At 43.7% G+C, this 25,333-nt stretch overlaps 2 protein-coding genes across 7 annotated transcripts in view; one reads left to right on the forward strand and one right to left on the reverse strand.

Annotated features, from left to right (window-relative positions):
* The window catches only part of Amacr (Alpha-methylacyl-CoA racemase), a 196,050-nt gene that overhangs the window by 55,734 nt on the left and 114,983 nt on the right, over positions 1-25,333 (reverse strand). Inside the window, exon 1 of one of the 5 annotated variants that reach the window (XM_071664539.1) lies at positions 121-200. The exons of 2 other annotated variants lie outside the window; for them this stretch is intronic. The gene's annotated coding sequence lies outside the window, so the exon portion shown is untranslated. Of the gene's footprint in view, positions 1-53; positions 201-25,333 lie in introns of those variants that run through there. 2 more of the 5 variants (XM_071664540.1, XM_071664541.1) reach the window with 2 other exon arrangements.
* LOC139750170 (major facilitator superfamily domain-containing protein 12-like) overlaps positions 13,937-25,333 on the forward strand; it is a 124,909-nt gene continuing 113,512 nt past the window's right edge. For both annotated transcript variants that reach the window (XM_071664536.1, XM_071664537.1), the window contains exon 1: positions 13,937-14,246. The gene's annotated coding sequence lies outside the window, so the exon portion shown is untranslated. The remainder of the gene's footprint in view (positions 14,247-25,333) is intronic.

A 25,333-nucleotide genomic window follows, 5' to 3' on the forward strand; every position in this document is an offset into this window, starting at 1 on the left:
CTAATTTTAATTCCTTAAATGGTTAATGAGAAATATCTAAAGAGTGACAATACCTCTAAGATACCTTAATATAGAACATAGTAAAACTACTAAAGAGGGACGGCTTAGGTTCTCTTGTACCTGAGCTCTCACTTAGAGATATATGTATTTATTTATATCAGCTGATACACTGGACCCAGATCAACAGGTTTATACCAAAGTGTGGAACTTAATATAATACCCTTTTTATAATCATAACGTGAAACAGGTACATGTGCTGCACTCTGGCGTCTTGCACTCAAACTTGTATCAATCCTTCAGTAGAGAAAACGTAGAGGGTAGACCTTTGTAGGTCTAACATATTTGCATTTATCCGTTTTTCTCATTAATGTTACATTAATTCTACTTGAAAGAACGACTATATACACAATCACCCTAATTCCTGTGTCTATTGACATCTCATTTCCCTTTCTTCTGGCAATTGCTTTCTCAGTCAGATCCTGTTTTCTCGTTGCTTTCTCTGCATACATATCCTCTTTAGCTGCTTTCTCCTTCCTTAAATGTACAACATTTAGCATCTCCCTCGATGATTTCACGCCACACAGTCATGCCCCATAAAGTTCCTCAACCTAAATCCAAAGTTAAGGGAGGGGGCAATGGTTCACAGGTAACCCAGCTGTTCATCCTGCTGTGTGGGGTTGGTCGATATATATATATATATATATATATATATATATATATATATATATATATATATATATATGGAAAAGATATTTACCTATGTATATACATGTGTATGTAGGTGGGTTGGGCCATTCTTTCGTCTGTTCCCTTGCGCTAACTCGCTAACGCGGGAGACAGTGACAAAGTATAATAAAAAATTATATATATATATATATATATATATATATATATATATATATATATATATATATATATATATATATATATATATATGAGATCTTTCAAACATGTTCCATCGAATATGACGGCAAACTGCATTTATCAATGTCTTGCTGATGTCTTGCCAAACAATTCTCTTGTACTGCTCAGGTAGATCACCAATAAGGTGGCCAGAGTTCAGAGTAGGGGTAGAACCAAACTTAAGGAGAAACCAGTTGTGTAATTCTTCTTATGCATAAGCAACACAACACAACAACACAGAGTCCCATGGACTCGCGTCCTTACACATGAGAATGTGACACGAAACGTTGTGTTTAAATATCTGTCTCTCCCGTTGACAATGCAACTTTCTTTGGCTCTCGTTTCTCCTCTAACTCCACCTTGAATGACTCTAACATTTCTCAACCCACCCCCTGATGCTCTTGTTACTAATCCAATGCATTTTCCCGTAAAATCTTTACGGATTGTCCGAAAAGCGCTTCTCTCTCTCTCTCTGGACACAAGCAAGGCTTATGGTCCTGATGACATCCATCCCCGTGTGCTGAGTGTGCCTCTGAATTTATAACTGTGCTTGTTCGTCTGTTCCGTTACTTTAAAAACCAGAATTTGTTCTTATAAGCCTGCGAAGGTAAATCACATCCCTAAGAAGGGTGACCGTTCTTACCACCTTTGATTATCGTCCTGATGCTTTGACATCTACCATATCCAAGATCTTTGAATCCCTCCTCAGCTCCCATATCCTTAGACATCTTGAGTCCCAGTCCTGTCCCCTACACCTTTATTGTCTTTTTTTTTTTTATCAATGATTCCCTCTCCTCCACATATTATCCAATTCACTCATACGCTGAAGACTCAACACTGCTGCATTCCTCCACATTCTTCAGTCCTGCTCATTCTTTCACTCAGACTTAGACTGGACATCACACTCGGGTAGACGAAATCTGGTTAAATTCACTACCACCAAGACCCAGTATCTACCAGTCTCTCTATCGAAAATTCTTCACACTTTCTCCCTTTCCTGTGATCCACTTCTTGACTTAACATACTTAGCATTATGACGGTAACATCCACACTCTAAAACCCACATTACGGAAGTAGCTGTGGCTGTCTCTAAGAAACTGAGAGTTCTGTTTAGATGTCAAATTTACTCTTCTTCCGAACAGTTGCCCCGTTGATACAAAGAATTGATCAGTCCTTGCATGGAGTACGGCTCTCACATCTGAGGTGGCTCTAGCTCTTCATCCTTATTTGACATAGTTGAGTCAAAAGCAGTCCGACCTAAAGACTCACCGGTTAACTTCAAAACTTGACCCCCTTGCCCTACGCCGCAAAATCGGTTCACTTTCCCTCTTCCATAGGTATATATATATATATATATATATATATATATATATATATATATATATATATATATATATATATATATATATATATATAAAAGACACCGCTGGTACACAAGTGTTTGTGGTTTATGGTGTTCGGGTTTGGCACCGAGCCTGTCATAAAGTTTTATCATGTGGACAAGACTGGAAACCGTCTACAAATTTTGGTCTCCGCTTTTGTCCACATATAATACAGGTCGGGTGCAGGTGAACTGGTTACGTGGGGAGGGAGGGGAAGGGGAAAGGCAAGGAGGAAGACAGCCAGATGTCACCCCGGCCCGTGGTCAGGTGCTGCGACCTCACTCATTAGCCTGGTCCTCTCAAATCTCGTGGGAGCTGTTGTGGGAAGGGGTCGGTGCTGCAGGTGGCGTTAATGGGAGTCTTTTACTCGCCGTCGAATCGGTCGGCCATCAAATAGGGGGATGGTAGCCACTACGTTAAATGGTCTGTTGACTGACGGAGCTCCATCACGTGTATGGACAGTTTCCAGAAACTTGTAGGCGTCGTTTATCCGTGCGTGATGCGATGATACGGGTGTTTCTGTTTCACATCATCAGCTGTGTGGGTCATACTATTTTCCCGCCAGCGTCGTTGTCTAAGCGCCCCTTCAACAGTGGTGTGGTTAATGACGCGTCACCCCCAGGGTACGTCCGTCCAGTCTCGCCAATATAAACATACTTTTCGGGATGGGCCGCTCCCAGTCACACAGCGTGTTGATAAACCACACCGACCTTCACCATGGCGTCCCCAGGGGCACTGGCGTTGTTACGCGCTGTAGCGGCAGATAAGTGGCGCTTTTGTTGAGCGTGACAATACTTCGGCATCTTGCCATTATCCGTAAGGGTGAAAGGATTATGCCAAGATATCTTTGACCGCTTTTTCTTTATATCTTGCTTGCATGGTGGAGTGAATATCTTATATACAAGTCAAGTTGTTTTGCTTGTGGTGACATGTTGCGGTGCATAGGTTCCTCAAAATGGCACCAAAGAGTAGCGTTCGAGTAGTCACTGTTGACGAGGATCTCACACATCCTCATCAATTCCCGGTCCAAAAGAGGCCAAGAGGAGCATATTTGCAAGGCTCTGCCGTACGGTATGATCTTAATAACGCTACACTCTTGTAGCTATCGGTACACACTCCCTCTCTATTCTGATACCCGCCTGCGTCCGTCGCTTTCCTGTACACGTCATTTAGAAAGCGCTCTGCCCCACTTATTACACAGATGTCGAGGAAGCGAATACGTTGGATAATACTCTCTTCCACGGTGATTTGGAGGCCTGATACCTCTTGCACCTCCTCTCTCAGCAGTTCTAGGGCGTTCCCGCTCTCCGTGCACACACACACACAGATATCATCGACGTACAGGCAGTTAAGTGTTGGGTTTGATGGAATGCTGGTGTAGTAAAGTAATCTCAACGAGGGACGCGAATGCCCGCGCAAACAGTACATCCATGAGGGGTACTCCAGGGCTGCGAAACGGTGCTTCTGTCGTACATGCTCTTAACATCTCCCGAAATATGTTGCGGGGAATCATAAGTGGTGGCATCAGCTGGTTAAAGAAAACGTACTCAACGATGACGTTCATTGTCATCCCTAACCGATGCATTCGTCAAACAGAATCACGACATCGAGGGAGGCTATGATGTTGGCTGGTGTCGAAGCTATAATCACGTCGATTTCCGTAAGTGAGTTGAGGGAAAATAGGTGAATTACTTTCGTTGGGGAGTTTAGCAAAGCTCGTATGTTGGCGTGGGAATCTGGGATTATGATCGGTCCTAATGGACGCCCCAGGCCTGTGTGTTCTGACACTGTGCCATAGAAGTATCCCTGATGACGATCTTCACAAACATCAATCAGAGCTTCCTACCTCCGTGTTTACCTGTGCTGATTAAAGCGATGACTTGTCGCCCACTGGCGTTGCTCGGGTTGATCTTGAACTCAGACGCGTCTTGGAGGACGGGAGTTGCATTTTTCCACGCGTGGTTCCTCCCTCAGCCATACATACATGACGGTGTTGCTGCTGCTGCTCTCACGGAGCTCCTTGGCTGCCTGGTGCAGTTCTTGGGGGGAGAGAGATACCGCAACCGTCGTGATGCCTGTGTTCTAGTAGAGTCTGCCTAGCAGTAATTCCTGCAGGTCTTGGTGTAAGTCGATCTTATCCGCTCTCTGTAGACGGCATAAGTCGTCATAATAAAACATGGCAAGTTCCATGTTCTTATCAGCCTTATCATAACTTGGGTACGTGAGGAAATTCTTTCTTTTTCTTTCTTTCTTTTGGGAGTAAGTTCAGCGTGTGCAAGGCTCACACTGGACAGGGGTAGTGACCCCTGTACACTCTGGACAGCTTCTTCAGGATGCGTGTAAGTTATAAAAGGGTAGTACAAAGAAAGTGGCTGTGAAGCTGAAGAGGGTTTGCTAAAATGGCTTCGACGTATAGAGAGGAAGAGTGAGGAAAGGTAGACAAAGAGAGTATGTCTCACAAGTGTGGGGACAAGGAAAACGGGGAGACCAAAGTGGAGATGTAAGGATGGAGTAAAAGGGATTTAGAGTCATTGGGGCCTAAACTTGCAGGAGGGTGAAAGGCGTGCACTCAATTGAATGGATTGAGCGATGTGGTATACAGGGGTCGATATGCTGTCAATGAACGAAATCAGGGCATGTAAAGCGGCGGGGGTTAATCATGAAAGTGTCTGCGGGGCCTGGTTGTGGATAGAAAGCTGTGGTTTTAGTGCACTACACTTGACAGCTGGAGAATAGATGTGAGCGAATGTGGCCTTTCCTTCTCTGTTCCTGGTGATACCTCGTAAACGCAGGAAACGGCGGACAATTATAGAATATGTAAATAGAGCCTCAAAGAACTCTCCTGCAACAGACCCCTGGCAACGTATCGAACTCTCACATAAGAACAGGTTCAATTGCATATTGTGGCGCTTACAGGTATCTTCATGCAATGGCAACAAAATAAAATCTTATTGTCTGGATATAAGGCGACAGAGCTACAGTCTTAAAGCCCTCTCCGACAAATGCTCCTCCCGGCCTACATCATTCATAGCCTCAGCATCCAACCTCTTTGAAAAACTGATCCACAACAGAATCGAGCAGACTATCTCATTATCACCTACTACATGGCCTTCGCCCCAGCCATTCCACCACTACACTACAGACAAAACCCACACGACGCATTACAGTACAACTAACAAGAGTTTCCGTCTCGCATAATGTTAGTAGTAACAACAGATATCAAGAAAGCATTTGACACTGTCCTCCAATATACCCTCATAGAAAAATATACATGATACCACTCTCCACAACAAGGACAAAACTTGGCTAGCCAAATTCATAGCAGGCCGCTAAGCCAGAGTCGCTCACAGCGACTTCACCTCTAAAACCCTTAGGCTCTAAAGTGGGATTTTCCAGGGAGCAGTTCTTTCTCCAACACTCCTGAGTCTCTACCTTCCCGACCTTCCATCACCTGCAGGCCACAGTATGAAGGTCCTCTCATATGCAGACGACTTCCGCTCACTTCACGGCACCCTTACACTACGTAAGCAGCAACACTGTATCATACCGGTGGAACAATGGCTTACACGGGAAAGATCGTCTGAATCTCCGGAGCCTCCTGAAAACAACGTCTGCATCTCAGCAGAAGTCCTCAATCACCCCTTTTAGCTCCCCTCCCCCTCCCCCTCAGGTAACGAATCGAACCTGCTCTCTCCCGTCAACTGAATAGCCAATCGCTCCCACTCGACAAAATTCCGAGTATTCTAGGCATTATATACGACACACACGACCTTTACCCTTCACACCAAAAGTTCTACCACAAAGCGAACAAACTAGCCCTCAAAACACTCACTGGTACAAGATTTGCACCCCCCCACCACTACCCCTTCCATCCCAAGAAAAAAATCTAGAATTTTTCACAAAATTCATTCGATGCACCCCAAACCACGCCTGGCGATCCACCCTATCAAAAGAAGATACAAAAAGCTGCAAAACACAGAAGGCAAAGGATTCAGACCACATACACAACGAAGCAGATTCTCCCTATACTTGTCCACCTTAAGATGCTCAGCTCTCAAGTCCTTACAAGGACACCGGACAGACTACTGCCATCCAAACCGAACCACAACGAACCACCAAATCCCAAAGTATAAACAAGTTTAAACCCGGCTCACATTTCAGCAACCCATACTAACAGATCTCTCGAGCCCTAACAAACGGAAGACTGACAACACACACACACACACAAATATGAAACCCCTTTCCCTTACTAAACAAATAGGCAATTACATACAGTCCCTGGCCTGTACACAGACAAGGAGCCTTTCCATAGAACGATTGCTCATGCGTGCATACAATCCAAGTTTTCTACGAAAAAAGGACGAAAAAATACCCTTTTTACCATAGATATTTGAACTTACTGAGGTGTCTGGCTCATTTTCCTTTACAAGATTTTGAGGGTAAACTCAAAGAAAATAATCTTCATCCCACGTTACCGAGTCGAACATTATAATCCCATGTGTTAGATGCTATCCCATCATTCCCCTCCTAAGTGGTCTTTAGAAACCAGACATCTGAATAGTTTCGATAACTTAACCAGACAAGTATAGTTCAACAACAAAATCCCGTTATAAAAACGATATAAATCTAAGAACTGAATCTGATAACTATTTAGTAATCTACTTTTCTTTTCTTCTTTCGTGCCATATTTGTAACATGCGAGAAGTAGAACAAAAATAGGAATAATATCTATATGTTTTCGGATTCTTGTTCATCAACAGTTTGCAGTTTCTGGCCACAATATCTCGCACGATCTTCTCATCCTTTCGATGTTGTCGTAAGTGTGTTCCTGTAGTAAACTTTAATGCCGTCAAGTTGAGGTTGTCTGTTTGCCACGAGATGTTGCTCTAGCATGTTCACAATGGTATCAAATTCAGCATACTCAAGCCTGAGCCAGGTACCTATTTCACCAACCAACCCCTTGGGGTGGATGAACAGCTATGTGGACCGACTGCCGCAACCATGATTCGAACCTATGCACTCGATCCTAAGCAGCCCGCGAATGCGTCACGCTCACGAACGCTAACCACTATACCAAGGAAATCCGCTGGTTTTATGAATACGATGTCTTGAAAGAAGATGTATATAACAACATCCAATATACTATCGTTTTCACAATTGCTGGCGCCGAAATTCAGCAGAAGAAAGGAATGCTTTAGATCAAGGGTTACGAAACTCTTAAGTTTGTTTCAAAACTGAGGTAAAAAAAAATTAAAAACTTGCATGTAGCATAAAAAAAAAAGGCCGGTTATTCCGGAGACGTTCAACATTGGAAAACGAACTCTTAAAATGCAAACAATGGTATGTGCATGACATGGTTCATAGATGGATGGTGAAGCTCAGCTGCTCTAGTTACGAAAGCATTCGTTATCAACAACAGACTGCAGACACGATTGTGACATTTTACCATCTATTATATATATAATAATGCACAGGAAGAGTCTGACAAGATCACTCTATGCCAGAAATTAATGACAAGTATCATACAGTCATGATAATGAAGAGAGAGTTCCTGACCTGGTAACCTGATACTTCAGTCAGTTCACCTCATAATTCACTATAATCATCCTCCATTGACATACAACGGTGACACAGAGAAGGAAGACGCCTCCTTTACTGATCCCACGAACCTTGACCTTTCGCCCTTAAAAATGTATCACGTGACCCGGGTACGTGGGAATCTGTCCCTGTAACAGTTATGGCAACTTGATCATGTCATCTGCCCGAAGTGAAGAGATGAAAGCCACATTAAAAATCACTATAGCCTGATTTTAGCATTTCCAACAGAAAAAGACAAAGTTAACATCTGAAAAAGAGACAAAGCTAACATCATTGCTTGCTTGCACGCATTACTATGACCGTGCCCAATGACACACACACACACACACACACACACACACACACACACACACACACACCTCTGTAACCGAGGGTCATCGTACAGCGTGACAGCGGGGCGTTGCCACTTCCTTGTACACTCACACTCAGTCGACACGGAGAGAGTGCCAAGGACTTGTTTCTCTTCCTAATATTTGCTACTATTCTTTGTCTCTTGTCATGCATATTCATTATCGTTTCCAGCAGCCCAGTTTTAACTTCGAATGTGTATTGTTTAAACGAATAACATAACATAAAGTGAATATACAATTTTCATTATAACTGGTAAAGGCGGGTAAAGGCCAAACAGTTGAGTGAACAGCATGCTCAAGTTATCCTAGTCAGTAAAATGTATATGAGGTTTCATAAATGATCGACGTAAAAACGCAGAAATTTTGACAACTACGTATACAGGGATATCGTAGCTAGCAAATCAAACAGCTGAAAATATCAGACAAACCACAGACTCTTCAATCTATTTATCTGTTATTACCCCAGAAAAAAAAAAAATATATGTGAACGGGTGTTGGTGTAACCTGAGACTTTTTTTTCTAAAGGCTCCTGCAGTCCAAGGTTGCGCTACTACCAACTGTAGAGGAAAACATAGACTTTTATGTAGTAAGAAGTTGTCTGACGGGACGGTACTGCCAATGGTACAGCCTCACTAATGGTGACCTTTTCACCACTCGAGGTGCAACCTTGAGCAGGCGGAGTCCGGTAACACCACATGGAAGTTCTTAAACCTAAAATCGTTTACGGACATTGCTGCTAAACGTAAGGGATAACATTGGCTGAAACAGGAATGATACGGCTCTGGCAATAGGCAGGATGCTCCTCCCTGAGGTAACTGAGATAAGCAATCGTCAACAAAACAGGCTCTAGAACTGCAAATCATGAATCAAATGATGTGAGGAACTAGCGTATGTGATTCACTGTTATATTCAATGTTATCAAAAATCTTAATGAGCGATTAATGAATGGCAAAGGAAAATTACATGTAAATTCTTAAGTCCGGGTGGCTGACTGACTGACGAGTGCAAGGCGCTATAGGTGGCCGGTGGGTTAGCTTTCATCATGCAGTTTGAGTGACGGTCAGTAGGTTGATTTGTATGTCTGACGAGCGTCTCCTACGCTCCTGCCTGAGCGGCCACTGAGAGGAGTATAACGCCCTCTGCTGCCACAGTGCATGATGTAGTTTGAGTGGCGACTAAGATGATGGAGGTATCATACACCATTTGGATGGCCGGCTAATAGGCCAAAACCATCATATGTTGGCTTGTGGGTTGATCTATACACAATGCAATCACAGAGCCAGCAGATTGACTCGTAAAATGAAGTGACGAGTGGCCTGACTACAATGCCTGAATCACAGCTAGGCTAAATCACAAAACAGTTTTGCGGAGGCTGTTGGGTTGCTTGTACTCTGGACTCTTAGTGACGGGAGAGATAAGTGGCATCATGTCTTGAGTGACATGTAGGATGACTCGTATTGTACACTGTGTGACCAGTGACGACTCGCAGGACAGCCTCAAAGCATTTCCATCCTTCGCAAAAGTTTATTTTGACGGCAAGCGTTTACATGTTTCATTAGAATAAGTATGATACTGGCAATCATATCTGAGTTAATACTACGTAAGTTAGGTTCTTTGATATTTTCACTTTTATGCAACCTAAATAAAGCTATGTAATGTTAGGTTCTTTGCGTTATTCTACCTTTTCTCTAACGTAATCAGAGCTACGAAAATAACCGTAAATTTATATGTACATATCGGAATTCATTCTACATGAAATGAATTAATCATTATTTTCATTAAACAGATTAGAGGCTCGCTCTAAAATACTTTTACCCTATTGTTTACCTTACGATTTTGATAAGAAATGCACCTCATTCTTCAATAGGATCTGCAATAATTAGGACCAGGAAGATCACATTTTCTTGTGGTAGAGAATATGTGACGAAGAAACAGTAGCAAGTAGAACTCGCAAACCGCCGCACCCCCGGGTGGCAGCCCAACCCAGCTGCTTGACTGATTCCAATCAATCGATTACGTTTAAAAAGACTTTATCAATGTCAAGCGTACACAGAAGAAGCGTTTATGTGGTAATGTGCGTGAAGGTAACAAAAGCTAAGGGTTAAATGAAGGCAAGCATCGTGTGTGGGGAAGACAGACGGGACCAAGGACTAAGAACGTTCATTTATCGTCCTGTAAGGGGAAGAAGTCTCACTGGCTCCGGTGATAATATTAAAGATGGTAGAGTTTGCGTTCCTGACTGACGCGCATTCACGGGCCGCCCAGGGTCGAGCGCAAAGGTTCGGAATCCTGGTTGCGGATATATATAGGCAGCTTGTAGATTTATGTGCTGAAAAAGGACTGGTAATTGGGAATACCTGGTTTAAAAAGTGAGGAAGTGAGGAAAGTGAGGAAAGATTGACCAAGAGGATATGTGTCGGAGGTGGAGGGAACGAGGAGAAGTGGGAGACCCAATTGGAGGTGGAAAGATGGAGTGAAAAAGATTTTGTGTGATCGGGGCCTGAACATGCAGAAGGGTGAAAGGAGGGCAAGGAACAGAGTGAATTGGATCGATGTGGTATACGGGGGTTAACGTGCTGTCAGTGGATTGAATCAGGGCATGTGAAGCGTCTGGGGTAAACCATGGAAAGTTGTGTGGGGCCTGGATGTGGAAAGGGAGCTGTGGTTTCGGGCATTATTGCATGACAGCTAGAGACTGAGTGTGAACGAATGGGGCCTTTGTTGTGTTTTCCTAGTGCTACCTCGCACACATGAGGGGGGAGGGGGATGGTATTCCATGTGTGGCGAGGTGGCGGTGGGAATGAATAAAGGCAGTGTGAATTGTGTGCATGGGTATATATGTATGTGTCTGTGTGTATATATATGTGTACATTGAGATGTATAGGTATGTATATTTGCGTGTGTGGACGTGTATGTATATACATTGTGTATGGGGGTGGGTTGGGCCATTTCTTTCGTCTGTTTCCTTGCGCTACTTCGCAAACGCGGGAGACAGCGACAAAGCAAAATTAATATATATAAATAGATAAATAAATAAATAAATATATATATATATATATATATATATATATATATATATATATATATATATATATAGTGATAATGGGATGGCCATGATTATGGCCTCTGCTGCCTGTGCCGTCTCAGCTAACAAAAAAAAAAAAAAATCAAGAATATATAGAATATTAGAATATTTTAACATACAAGATTTATGCAGAGCAAATGGTACTGTGAAATACAAAACAGAGTCAAATTCCATCAGATACAAAGCATACAACATACACATTATGACTTCATATTCAGCCGACGAACAACCATTAAGTACAGATAAACTCTTTAATCACGTACGTTATCAGGCATATTGCTCTTGACTAACCGTATGATATGGTGATTGCTGCCTTCCACTACCAACAGCTCGTAAACAGTTTAAGCCACAGATAAGCGCTGAATAACCCACTTTTTCTCCATTGCGGTTATCGATAAGATTTATCTTCACAATAACAATATCTTCTCTTGACTAATCAACATAGTAAACCATCGACTTTCAAGGCCAGGCTCTGAATCATCCCCACCAGTACATCATCCTGCGCGTATGATAAACACACGATACTGATCAATACGAAACTGGAAGCCTTTTTGGTTTTTGAACTTGTAAAGTACCTTGAAAATTCCTATTAAGGGCTCGGTAAAAAAAAAAAAAAAAAAAAAAGGTTCCACGGATAGCTCAAAGACTAGTCGGTCCAACACTTGCTGGTCAGGTTTTCGATCCGTCGTGAGACATTAAATTCTCCATTCGTGATAGTCAGCAATGTCTCATCTTCATTTGTTTACATGATACATTCACATGGTATGATGCTACTATCAGTGATATCCCTGTTCATCCTGAACCTCCTCTTAACAACGTCCAGTTGGACAAGAGTTTGGTTTTATTGCTGACCTTGTAACTACTATATAAGCTAGTTCTGAAAGCTTAACTCATGCAGAAGTAGGCTTGGAGCATAATTTACTGCAGCATTGGATATGACATACAAAACAAGATTCTTAAATATATATATATATATATGTTTTTATCGAGAGGTATAAAATGCTCATGATTTCGAAACACTAAGATGGTAACATTGGTTGCAAACTTGCTTTTCATGTAATTCTTATTATACAATACAAGCCGCGAACAAGAACAGAGCTAAAACGAGAATATTGACTTATACTATTTTATTGAGACAAACAGCATACGAATGTACCACACAAACAACCCGGCAGACATATATTTTAACACAAACCGCTGAGCATACAAATGTAATGACAAACACACAGTTTGAAGTACGTGCAATGTTGACGCGAACAACACGGCAAATTAGTATAACTGACATGGCGTAGAGATTAGCGTTGCTTTCTTTGTCATCATCGGCCAGCCCGGGGTCGGACCCGCGTGGGTTCGAACCCTGGGCGTGGCATTCGACCTCCACCATAGCTGAAGAATTGGTGTCTAGCTTCGTCTGGTGTGTGTGTGTGTGTGTGTACATACATACTTGAGTTCAGACGTGAAATACATACACAAGGTTAAGAGACGGTGCAGTACGAGTGTAAAACTCTTCCCGTAACACACAAATTATTACATCGAACATTTTCACAAACATACACTCCCAAAAGCCTGATGTTATAGGAAACTGAAGACCCTAAAATTGTTGTGAAGCACAAGCCATAAACTGAGCACATGAATGTCCTCAAGGAAGAACAGTAACGTAAATATTCCACATAGAGTCAACGGCAAGCGAACTTCCTAATTCATCGACATCCTAAAATACAGGCACGCTGGCAAGAGGACGTACTGAAGCACCAATATATTGAAGCACAAAACCTCCTCAACCACGAATATACATACAAATCCCCTAAAGCACGAATCAACAGACACAAACCTCCCGAAGCAACGATATAAAGTACTAACGTACAAACTTCGTCGTGCAGAACACAAAGTAAAGCACAGGTATAAGGAAACGAAAATGATAATAATCAATCTTATGCAGAAGAGAAATATTTAAACAATCCTGGCGAAGATACACCAACACCAACATGGTAACATCTAACGAACTTCCTGAAGCATCAAATTCTAAAAACAGAAAAAAAAAAAAGATTAAGCATCTTGAAACACGAAAACCCTGACATACTTTAGTGCTGGAATCCTCTACTACCGACATCCCTTAACGGAATACGCATAATGAGTAATATAAGCAAGGAACAGAATATGGTTCCGCGTAGAAAAAAAAAAAAATGTACGAATATCGCAATGAACGTATTCTTCCGCAACCTATGGTAAACATGTTTATGGAAGAAAATGCCTATCTCGATTTTTAAGAAACAATAACCACTCCCTTAAAAGGGTATCTGCCCATACGGTATGCGGTGGGTAAATTTCTTCCGTCAACGACGCGGTTGCATCGATGGTCCCATGGTTACCGCTGGTCCCATGTTGGGCTACCTTCCGGAATCTTTGCCGAGCGACGTGCGAGGAAGATATAAAAAAGAAAAAGTCTTCCCACCTCTCTCGTCTATGTGAGTTTCAAGACGGGTGTAGGGGAGGAACCGATGCAGGTGGTGGGGAGAGAGAGATGGGGTGAAGGCCAGGTGGATAGGGGACTTGCGGTATGGGGGGAGACAGGGAGTGGGGTCGCTGGGGAAGGCAAGCGAGCATAGACACCGGGTTCCCTCTCGCCACTACTCAGCAGGCTGCCCGCCGAGCCACAAGCTTTGTCCCGCCAGCTACTGGCTGGCTGACTGGCTGCATCTCATCGCTCCCTGAACACTGACCTAACCTGACCTCAGGTCTCTGTATTTCATGAGATTTAACGTAAAATATGAAAGCTGTACCAGCAAATTCACAGTATACACCAGTTTCCCATGATCCACGAATGTGATAAAAATTTGTGTGATATAAGTGATAGCCAGTGTTACCAAGGATCAGCCGAGTTTCTCTGCCTTAGCAACATCTCCGTTGCCACCTGCCCTGAAGTAGCTGGTAAGTGCTATTGTTCCCATATTCCTGTGTCAGCTAGTCATTATCGATAATGCCTGCGTTGAGGATATTCTAGTTTTCTTAAAACCCTCATTTAGTACTACCCTCTCGTGAAATATGTAGCCTACTTCATTCGGTGCATATTGTTTATGGCGCGCTACGGGTTAAGGAACTTTGGTTTAACAAGTGTTAAGGACCCCTAGTTCCTGTTTTGCGTAAGGAACTCATCTATTCATATATTATAATTCAAACGAATTAAGTCTTGACCTGACGAAAGAGGTTTCACATTTTCAGCTAATTTGTGTTTATATATGTGGCTCTCGTCTCCTTGGCTCTCATGGTAGGCGAGTGTTCGAAAGATCAGATGCCACACGAATATATATATATATATATATATATATATATATATATATATATATATATATATATATATATATATATATATATATATATATTGGATGGGTCAATATATTGATTCACCTCCGCAGTCTATCAGTTGGCTTACTGACCTTGACGCATCACAGGCTGTACCATGGTCAAGCGCGTGTTTGACCATGGTTGCGGGAGTCGATCCACAGTCAACGCAGCTGTTCATCCACCACAAAGGGTTAGTCGATAAAATAGGTACCAGCCTCCGGCTTGATTATATATATATATATATATATATATATATATATATATATATATATATATATATATATATATATATATATATTATACTTTGTCGCTGTCTCCCGCGTTAGCGAGGTAGCGCAAGGAAACTGACGAAAGAATGGCCGAACCCACCCACATACACATGCATATACATACACATCCACACACGCACATATACATACCTATACATTTCAACGTATATATATATATATATATATACAGACATATACATATATACACATGCACATAATTCATACTTGCCTATATTCATTCCCGTCGCCACCCCGCCACATGAAATGACAACCACCTCCCCCCGCATGCGCGCTAGGTAGCGGTATGAAAAGAAAGCAAAGGCCATATTCGTTCACACTCAGTCTCCAGCTGTCATGTATAATGCACCGAAACCACAGCTCCCTTTCCACATCCAAGCTCCACAAAACTTTCCATGGTTTACCCCAGACGCTTCACATGCCCTGGTTCAATCCATTGACAGCACGTCGACCCTGGTATACCACATCGTTCCAATTCACTCTATTCCTTGCACGCCTTTCACCCTCCTGCATGTTTAGGCCCTGATCGCTCAAAATCTTTTTCACTCTATCTTTCCACCTCCAATTTGGTCTCCTATTTCTCCTCGTTCCCTCCACCTCTGACACATATATACTCTTTGTCAATCTTTCCTTACTCATTCTCTCCATGTAACCAAACCTTTCAAAACACCCGCTTCTGCTCTCTCAACCACACTCTTTTTATCAACACACGTATCTCTAACCCTTTCATTACTTACTCGATCAAACCACCTCACACCACATATTGTCCTCAAACATCTCATTTCCAACATATCCACCCTCCTCCGCATAACTCTATCTATAGCCCACGCCTAACCATATAACATTGTTGGAACCACTATTCCTTTAAACATACCAATTTTTGCATTTCCGAGATAATGATCTAGCCTTCCACAATTTTTCAACGCTCCCAGAACTTTCCCCCCTTCCCCACCCTGTGACTCACTTCCGCTTCCATGGTTCCATCCGCTGCCAAATCCACTTCCAGACATCTAAAACACTTCACTTTTCCAGTTTTTCTCCATTCAAACTTACCTCCCAATTGACTTGTCCCTCAACCCTACTGTACCTAATAGCCTTGCTCTTATTCACTTTTACTCTCAGCTTTCTTCTTTCACACACTTTACCAAACTCAGTCACCAGCTTCTGCAGTTTCTCACTCGAATCAGCCATCAGCGCTGAATCATCAGCGAACAACTGACTCACTTCCCAAGCTCTCTCATCCACAACAGACTGCTTACTTGCCCATCTCTCCAAAACTCTTGCATTCACCTCCCTAACAGCCCCATCCATAAACAAATTAAACAACCATGGAGACATCACGCACCCCTGCCGCAAATCGACATTCACTGAGAACCAATCACTTTCCTCTCTTCCTACACGTACACATGCCTTACATCCTCGATAAAAACTTTTCACTGCTTCTAACAACTTGCCTCCCACACCATATTTTCTTAAAACCTTCCACACAGCATCTCTATCAACTCTATCATATGCCTTCTCCAGATCCACAAATGCTACATACAAATCCATTTGCTTTTCTAAGTATTTCTCACATACATTCTTCAAAGCAAACACCTGATCCACACATCTTCTACCTCTTCTGATGGCCTTGATTAGGATTTCAGTTGCCCGTTCCGTCTCAGCTAATATATATTTACAAAGACATTCTCTTTATCGTACAAAGGAAGACTAGGAAGTGAGAATGAGACGTCAAATGTTGTGTGTGGGGGGGGGGGGGGGAGCGCTGTATTCTTCAAAACTATAGATAGTATCAGGAAGCGGAAAGAGAAAGTATCTACATATATTATATTCCTTCGTACATTACGCAGGAGTTATCGTATGATGATAAGTTAGTAGCCAATATTCACTATCGAAAAAAAACTTCAGTTATCTGTATACGTACCTTTATATGTACACGACTCTCATTTGGCTGTTTATTTATCATGTCATTAACAGAACTATCTCTACCAGTTTTAAAGGGACCAAAGATATCAATGTCAAAAACTCACGCACGGGTCTGCCTGGCAAACCCAGTAGTTCATCCTCCCCTCAGGATTGACCGATAAATGGCAACCTGGTTTAGGATATATATATATATATATATATATATATATATATATATATATATATATATATATATATATATCTGGGAGTGGATCTGGCAGCGGATGGAACCATGGAAGCGGAAGTGGATCATAGGGTGGGGGAGGGGGCGAAAATTCTGGGGGCCTTGAAGAATGTGTGGAAGTCGAGAACAGTATCTCGGAAAGCAAAAATGGGTATGTTTGAAGGAATAGTGGTTCCAACAATGTTGTATGGTTGCGAGGCGTGGGCTATGGATAGAGTTGTGCGCAGGAGGATGGATGTGCTGGAAATGAGATGTTTGAGGACAATGTGTGGTGTGAGGTGGTTTGATCGAGTGAGTAACGTAAGGGTAAGAGAGATGTGTGGAAATAAAAAGAGCGTGGTTGAGAGAGCAGAAGAGGGTGTTTTGAAGTGGTTTGGGCACATGGAGAGAATGAGTGAGGAAAGATTGACCAAGAGGATATATGTGTCGGAGGTGGAGGGAACGAGGAGAAGAGGGAGACCAAATTGGAGGTGGAAAGATGGAGTGAAAAAGATTTTATGTGATCGGGGCCTGAACATGCAGGAGGGTGAAAGGAGGGCAAGGAATAGAGTGAATTGGAGCGATGTGGTATACCGGGGTTGACGTGCTGTCAGTGGATTGAATCAAGGCATGTGAAGCGTCTGGGGTAAACCATGGAAAGCTGTGTAGGTATGTATATTTGCGTGTGTGGACGTATGTATATACATGTGTATGGGGGGGGCTGGGCCATTTCTTTCGTCTGTTTCCTTGCGCTACCTCGCAAACGCGGGAGACAGCGACAAAGTATAATAAAAAAAATAAAAAATAAAAAAAAAAAAAAAAATATATATATATATATATATATATATATATATATATATATATATATATATATATATATATATATATATATACTAAATGAACCTTTGTGGTATAAAAAGCGTTCCTAACCTTGATGCTTTCACGGTCCACCTGGAGTCGACTCCGCATACATTCGAATCCTGGTCGCGGCAGTCGCTCCTCTGTCCATCCATCTGTTCATCTACCCTTCGGGACTATCCCTGCTGGATAATATCCACCTCGATGCCTTCTTTAGTCGCGTCACGTCCTCATTGCTTTGCATTTACTTGGGTTGAGTTTCACTCCTCATGTATCAAACCAACTCTGAAGTAAGTCTAAGTTCACGTGATCCTCCTCGCTTTCTACCTCCTTTATGGTCTTGGAGTCATCTGCGAACACGATCACGAACGCATTCGATCTTTCCTGGCACCAACTCATTCACACGGATCAAGAAGACTATTTCTCCCAGTGGCACGCCAGTGATGACCTCAAACTCCTTCGAATTGCGTTACTTGGTCCATCCTGATAATCCATCCAACGAAGGAATTTCTCCTTTATTCCTGCCTGAAAGATCCAACATATGTGTCAACCTCTTAGTGTGGGATAGTGTCAAATGCTTTCTGAAACTCCAGACACTGACCATCAATCCAGATTTCTCTCGTCGCCTAAGAGAGATCTCACTCTCTCATAGACACGGTAGAGGTTTGTTTCCATGAAATTGCGCTGACTCTCACTCAGGCAGTTTCTCCTTTGCAAGCAGTCATCCATTTCCCCGTCCATCTTTTCCAGCACTTTATAAATACCACACTCGTCAGAAGGATCCGTCTTCAACGCATCCTCTCACACCCCTTTCGTAGAAACGTGTGTGTGTGTGTGTGTGTGTGTGTGTGTGTGTGTGTGTGTGTGTGTGTGTGTGTGTGCGTAGCCTTCATTCGCATGTCTCTTGGTCACACATGTCAAGCAGTTTGTAAGGATGACCCCTCTCGCAAGTCACTCTGCAAGTTCGAATATGTATCGACGTTACACACACATCCGTCCGTCTGCAGCTGTTAAGGTCCAGCAGAGTGGCCCGTTCCGGTCCTCGTATTTGTCATTTATAGCGCGACGAGAGTCGAGATGAATCGTTTTCTATTATAAGCATCACTGGGCGAAATACAGCGCTCTAGCGACGGGAGGAAGATTCGTCAGCGATGGTGCATTACCTTTCCCTGCTTAACCTCTCAAGCACGGTGGTATGGTCGCTGAGGACGCCAGTAAGATCCTTGAGCAGGAAAGCATGATTCTTGAACAGGACACACACACACTGTGACACCTGACGCACAACACGATCCTTGAGCACGATGCCACGACCCGTGAGCACGACGTTGCTAGCCATGCTTGTGATGCCCTCGACTCTAGACCTGACCCTGAAAGTATATGTCACAGACCAGCTCATCACAACCAGTCCTTATGACCTCGTGCTCGAGGCTCCTACCGTCGTGCCCCAGGTCGTACCGTCGTGCTCGAAGGTCGTAACGTCGTGCTCGAGGGTCGTACCGACGTGCTCGAGGGTCGTACCGACGTGCTCAAGGGTCGTACCGTCGTGCTCAAGCGTCGTACCGTCATGCTCAAGGGTCGCACCGTCATGCTCAAGCGTCGTACCGTCATGCTCAAGGGTCGTACCGTCGTGCTCAAGCGTCGTACCGTCATGCTCAAGGGTCGCACCGTCATGCTCAAGGTCGTACCGTCGTGCTCGAGGGTCGTACCGTCGTGTTCGAGAATCATACCGTCGTGCTCGAGGGTCGTACCGTCGCGTTCGAGGGTCGTACCGTCGTGCTCGAGGGTCGTACTCTCGCAGATCGGTAAATAGGACTCGTAATAAAGTTTTTCACTTCCTCCATAATTCTTAAATACTTTCCTTTATCTCTCCTTTTTCATTGTCATTAACCTCTATATTTCAAGTAAGGCCCGGCCTTGATGTGGACTCCTGTCCGTGACTGGAGCCTCCAAGGCAAACAAGAAAGAAAAATTCTTCCATGTCACACTGAGAAACAAAGAGATGCCGAGCGAGTCTCATTAATGATGGATCATTCAGGAATCAGAACTCGCGTGTAAGCGGGAATATTCACATGATGGTGACGGCCCATCCTAATTCTACCGGTTCCCGCCCCACCACCCACTGCTAAACGCTACCTTGAAATATGTTCTCATTAACCATTATGTGTCGTGTCACCACAAGCGTTACATAGTGAACTATTACTAACGCACCTACACGTTGATATGGTTACGTTTCCCTCTTTTTTCTTTAAAGAATTTAGACGCACTATCTAAAATCTTTTCGGCAGGTTTAACCCTAACTGAATCAAGCTCACTGATTGGCCCAAAAGTAAGGGATTCAACCAATGAGGATAGGCTTCAAAAACTGTGGGAATCCCCAAACGTGCTTTCGTTAGGGTTCGGCTCCATTTGCGAATCAGCGAGAGAGGCATATATAATTTGGTTGCGTATAATTCATGTGGCGTTTCTTGGGCCATGTTATTCTGTGAAGCAACATAGGAAGATTAATTTGTTGCTAGGTTAAACGCAGCTCGGGTTCACGTGTTGTCGTTAAACAGCGGCAGTGTGGTAATGGGTGCAAATGTTGAGGTGTAGGAAATATGACTCAATGCAACTTTAAGGTGTTTACCAAGGACGTGAAGGCGTTGCTAGGAGCTGCAAGTCTCACAAAGCAGGTGTGAGTACCAAAGTTTTAAGATACATTTGTCTGGAGTATTACAAACTGGTTCGACTGTATCTATATGTAGGTACACGAATGCAGTTTTGGCTAAGCGGAGCGATGCTGTTCTGGAGTGTAGGAAACACGTTTGAGTGTAGGTAAGAGGTGGTGAAGGCGGAGCTAAAGTACGTGGGTATATCTGAGAGGTGCGGGTGTAGATTGCTGTCAACATGTTAAAGCGTGGGTGCATGTGAGTGTAACTTGCAAACTCGGGGTTTACCGCTGGTGTGCAGGAAGTATGGAATGAGTTTGGGAGTGGCCAAGCAGGACAGCCTCACGCGTAAAAAAGAAAAAAGAAAAAAAGAAGTTATATAATAAAAGTGGGAGGCTCGCTGAGCGGGAGGAGGAGGAGGAGGAGGAGGAAGCAGCTAGCCTTGGCCTTGGTGGCGGTCTGGTGGTAACGGGGAGATCCGGAGCGGTCAGCGTGGGCTGCCGAAAACGACCTGCCACACAACTCTTAATCATACTGATGCCTTCCCTCTCCCTCCCTCCTTGTGTGTGTGTGTGTGTGTGTGTGTGTGTGTGTGTGTGTGTGAACACGCGGGTATGTGTGTGATAAGTTTATGCTGTACAAATTCATGAAAATTTTCTCATGTCTCTGAACTTGCCTCATTCGCCGCCCTCGCTACTCTCTCACGACAGAGAAGTATCTCTTCACATCTTTCCTGACTCTTGCTTGGTCTGCCACTGTGTCTACCACTAGATCTGTCCTCGCTAACGTCACGATACTGCTCACTGTTAACGATGTCAAAACCAATGAGAGTTATTTCAGAGATGAAATCATTTCCCCACCTTTTTAATCCTCTCTTCTTCATGTGCTATACCCTCACTGGTCCTTCGATCACTGCAAGGCTGTCTTTTACCCACGCCGTTGGACATTATCAAGAAGAAATCTACACCTTAAATAAGGCGACCAGACCAGTGCAAGATGCATAATCTAAGGTCTGACGTACCGTGTATACTAGTGCATTATCTGAACATTACTACTTCAAGTATATGATTTTCCTCTTTGAAATATCTATATGCGTTTCTACTGCTATCACAGTAATCTGTGAATTTCTAATCTCTTCTTCCACTATCACAAACAGCCTCGAAAGCATCCAGTAGTCTGCTGCAGTTTGAATCCCTCTTTATTCCTTATTCAGGTTGCCTAAAGGCATCTTTCGACGCTGACCAGTCTATATAGTCTACCTCCCAGACAGCTAACCTGATAAGGTTTGCTGGTGATGGGGGGGTGGACAGGCATTGCTATACATATCAACCCCCTCCCCAGATCACTTCTCATACGTACCAAAACCCCTTGTAATTTAGTCCCCGGGATACGGTCTACCATAGCCTGGCCCTCATTAATCTGTGGCTGACCTTCATCACTTTACATTTGGTCGGGTTGAATTTCGTGTCCCATACACCCCCTGACCACCACCACCACCACCACTGGAGACTGCCGAGGTTCTCTCTCTTTTGCGGGTTGTTGCAATCGCTTTGACATTCATTTCTGTCACCATTTTACCTTTCCGTTCAGGGTTGTTTTGAGTTCCTTCTGGCAGGTCGTTCAAACATCTGAAGCAGCAGCAGCTCCATGGCTCAATCCTACATGACACCACCTAGTATGAAGAAGACAGTATGTCCTATGTTCCCTTACCTTCTTTTCTCTCTTTTATGTCTTTTTATGTCTGCTTAGAAATATCTTTTTTTTCTTTTTTCTTTCACTTTCAGCCTCATGTCTGATGTTCTGTCGAGTGCCTTATTTGCACTCCAAGAACACACAGACGACCACACGTCCATAGTATGTTCTGAGTCAGGTAGTGGGGAGGATAAGATTATCTCTCTCTCTCTCTCTCTCTCTCTCTCTCTCTCTCTCTCTCTCTCTCTCTCTCTCTCTCTCTCTCTCTATCTATCTATCTATCTATCTATCTATCTATCTCTCATATACCAACATAAATAAGGATAACAAGACCATTGCTGGTACTTAATTTTTTCTTTTTTGTTTATGTTGTCCGACCCTATCCCATGTTCTACGGTCAAATGAAATTAAGGGCAAAAAACACTAGTTGTTGCTGGGTATGGGTGACCACCTCAGGAGCTTGCGATCCTGGAACGCCTTATCCGTGATGTGGAGGAGGTAACTGACGCCTGTCTGGCCCATCTAGAACCGCGGCCCTTATTGGGGTATAGTATTTACTATCAACTCCTCTTCCTCCTTTTCCCCTAGTTCTGCTTTTCTTGTCGCTTACAATTATGAGTCCAAAGATATAATAGTGGTCTATAACGACTTCTGTGGTCTGCAAGGCTGTTAAATGAGTGTGGGTGACCTTGGGCCTGATGGAGGAATGAAGTTCTGGATGAGCTTGGCGGTGACCCTGGGCCTTAGGGAAGGAGGCATGACGTCGTGGTTGCACTAGCCTGTTGAACAGGTGAGGGTGACCCTGGGCCTGGGTGGAAATTGTGGACAGATCCAGGTGGCAGTGCTGTTGGGAAGAGGCGAGAGTAGCTCTACCGCCACCGACGCCGCTCCGGGAGGTGGAGACGTACCCAAACCAGTCATCCGCATTGTGTCTCCTCCTCTGTTCGTGGGCCGCCCGCCCGCCCGCCCCGTCACACCCAGCTGCCGCCACCAACACTCCACTTTATACCCGTGTCCTGAGCATACAACAGCACCAGTACCCTGCCTCTTTACACCAGTACCCTGCCAATGTACACCGGTACTATGCCTCTTAAGGGGCCCTTAATCAAATATGCTTGTCGAACATGATGTTTGATCACGCAATTTGAGAATGCGTGGTCAAGTATGAAGGTATGACCAACACGTATGAAGAGGAATAAACAAGTTTGAGATTTTTCTCGTCCAACATGACTTATGTCGAGCGTGTTGGACAGCGTGTGGCAATGTATGATCAAAACAGCTCTGTCTAATAGCAGCAGCCGTGGCAAGTGCACGGAACTCGAGTGAATTGTGAGGAGGATATGATGAACTTTTATAAGCAGTTTTCCATCACTGTGGACGATAAAAAAAACCTGAAGATTGCATGAGTGGATCTCTTGAAGAAGGATGCTACGAGGAATTCTTAGGAAAGATAAAATTTGATTGGATTACAGAATTCAGGTTCATAATCCAAGCACTGAAGCTTCTAAGACTATTCAACGCTCTAAGATAAGAGATATCACCCCTACTATAACCAAGGCCACAGTGACAATCACTACCTATTCGACTAAAAAAGTACTCATTTTTATCTTGAAGAGATAATATCAGTGGGTCATTTATCTAGGGGATCGTGAGAGAGCTTGTATATATTTCCATGCCATTCCTTCCTCCATGAATTTCATTTTGCTTTTTTTTTCTTTGAAGTCTGATACAAGAGCAAGAATAACTGCAATGGAAGCAATCTCCTTGCTCATGCTGTAGGGGTTGTGCAAGACGCCTGCTGTAGTCTGATCCACCCAGTTGTTAAGCGTGTGATGCTATATGGAACGTGATGAGACACCATGTTAGACAAACATATCTGATAGTGTATGGGGTCCCTTTACACTACTACTAAGCTCCTACATCTATACCCTGCCCCTTACATCAATACTTGCCCCTTCCACTGGTACTCAGCCCCCCTCCACCAATGCCCCTCTCCCTTACACCAATACCCTGGGGGCCTTTACATCGGGCCTTTGACCCTAACCCTTAAGCTGTACCGTCGTGCATAGATGTCGTCCCTGTCGTGCTCAAGGGGCTTATGATCGCCTTCATAATGTCCAGCGGGAGGCAGGTGTGGGTACCGTATCATCATGACCAACACTCTACCAGCTGACCATGGTGTAGCCTGGACGTCAGAGCACATGTCCTCGAGTTCTCTCGGACGCTCTATGGTCCACATGGTCCAATATGTACGCGTTGTGCTGAGCCTGAAGGCTATCCTCTCAGTCCAAAAACCTAACCCATGCAGGACACTAGAGTTACCCATGGTTGGGAGAGATATATAAACGTGGGATACAGAAATCTAAAAAGCTGTAGGGTAATCTGATGATGGATAGAAGTCTTTGGGGCTGGTGCAATAAACTGACCTCCTTTTGAATGTTTTGTTTACATGTTAATGTAATGTTCCGTAGACACTCGACCGCGTTGTCTAAGGGCAGTTTGTTCTTCTAGAACGTTCTAAGTACAGCTTGTTCTTTTAGAACGTTCTAAATACAGTTCGTTCTTTTAGAACGTGACGTACTTGAACTTTTGTGACTTTAAGAACGTATATACAACTAACTCGATCCGCGCCAGAAACTTGAAAGTAACGCTGAGAGTGGAAGGTTTGCGGCAAAAAAGGGGGTCTTCGTATTACCCTGCGATAGAGAGGGACTGGTGAGCCAAGCTGTGCGTACCCTGGTCATGTACCTCTGTTGTGTGTGTCCGATAACAAACACAACTGATGAGGGCGGTGACGCCACCACCAGACCCACTCATGCACTCTGTTACGTTCGCATTCCCGCTCACTCTGTCGTTCCCGCGTGGGCGTTGCGGTAAAATGATACTACTGACCAAATACGCGAAGGAATCATATGGTATTGCTCATGTTAAGACACAGCATCTGAGGCAGTGCCGACGCATGTCGGTGTGATACGGGAAACCGATAAGAATTTAGAGGTTTCGGCAAGCAGACTCCCTACGCTACCCTAGCATGCTCAGCAGACTCCCTACGCTATCCTA

This window comes from Panulirus ornatus, chromosome 9, assembly GCF_036320965.1.
Source record: "Panulirus ornatus isolate Po-2019 chromosome 9, ASM3632096v1, whole genome shotgun sequence".
NCBI classification, from domain to species: domain Eukaryota; kingdom Metazoa; phylum Arthropoda; class Malacostraca; order Decapoda; family Palinuridae; genus Panulirus; species Panulirus ornatus.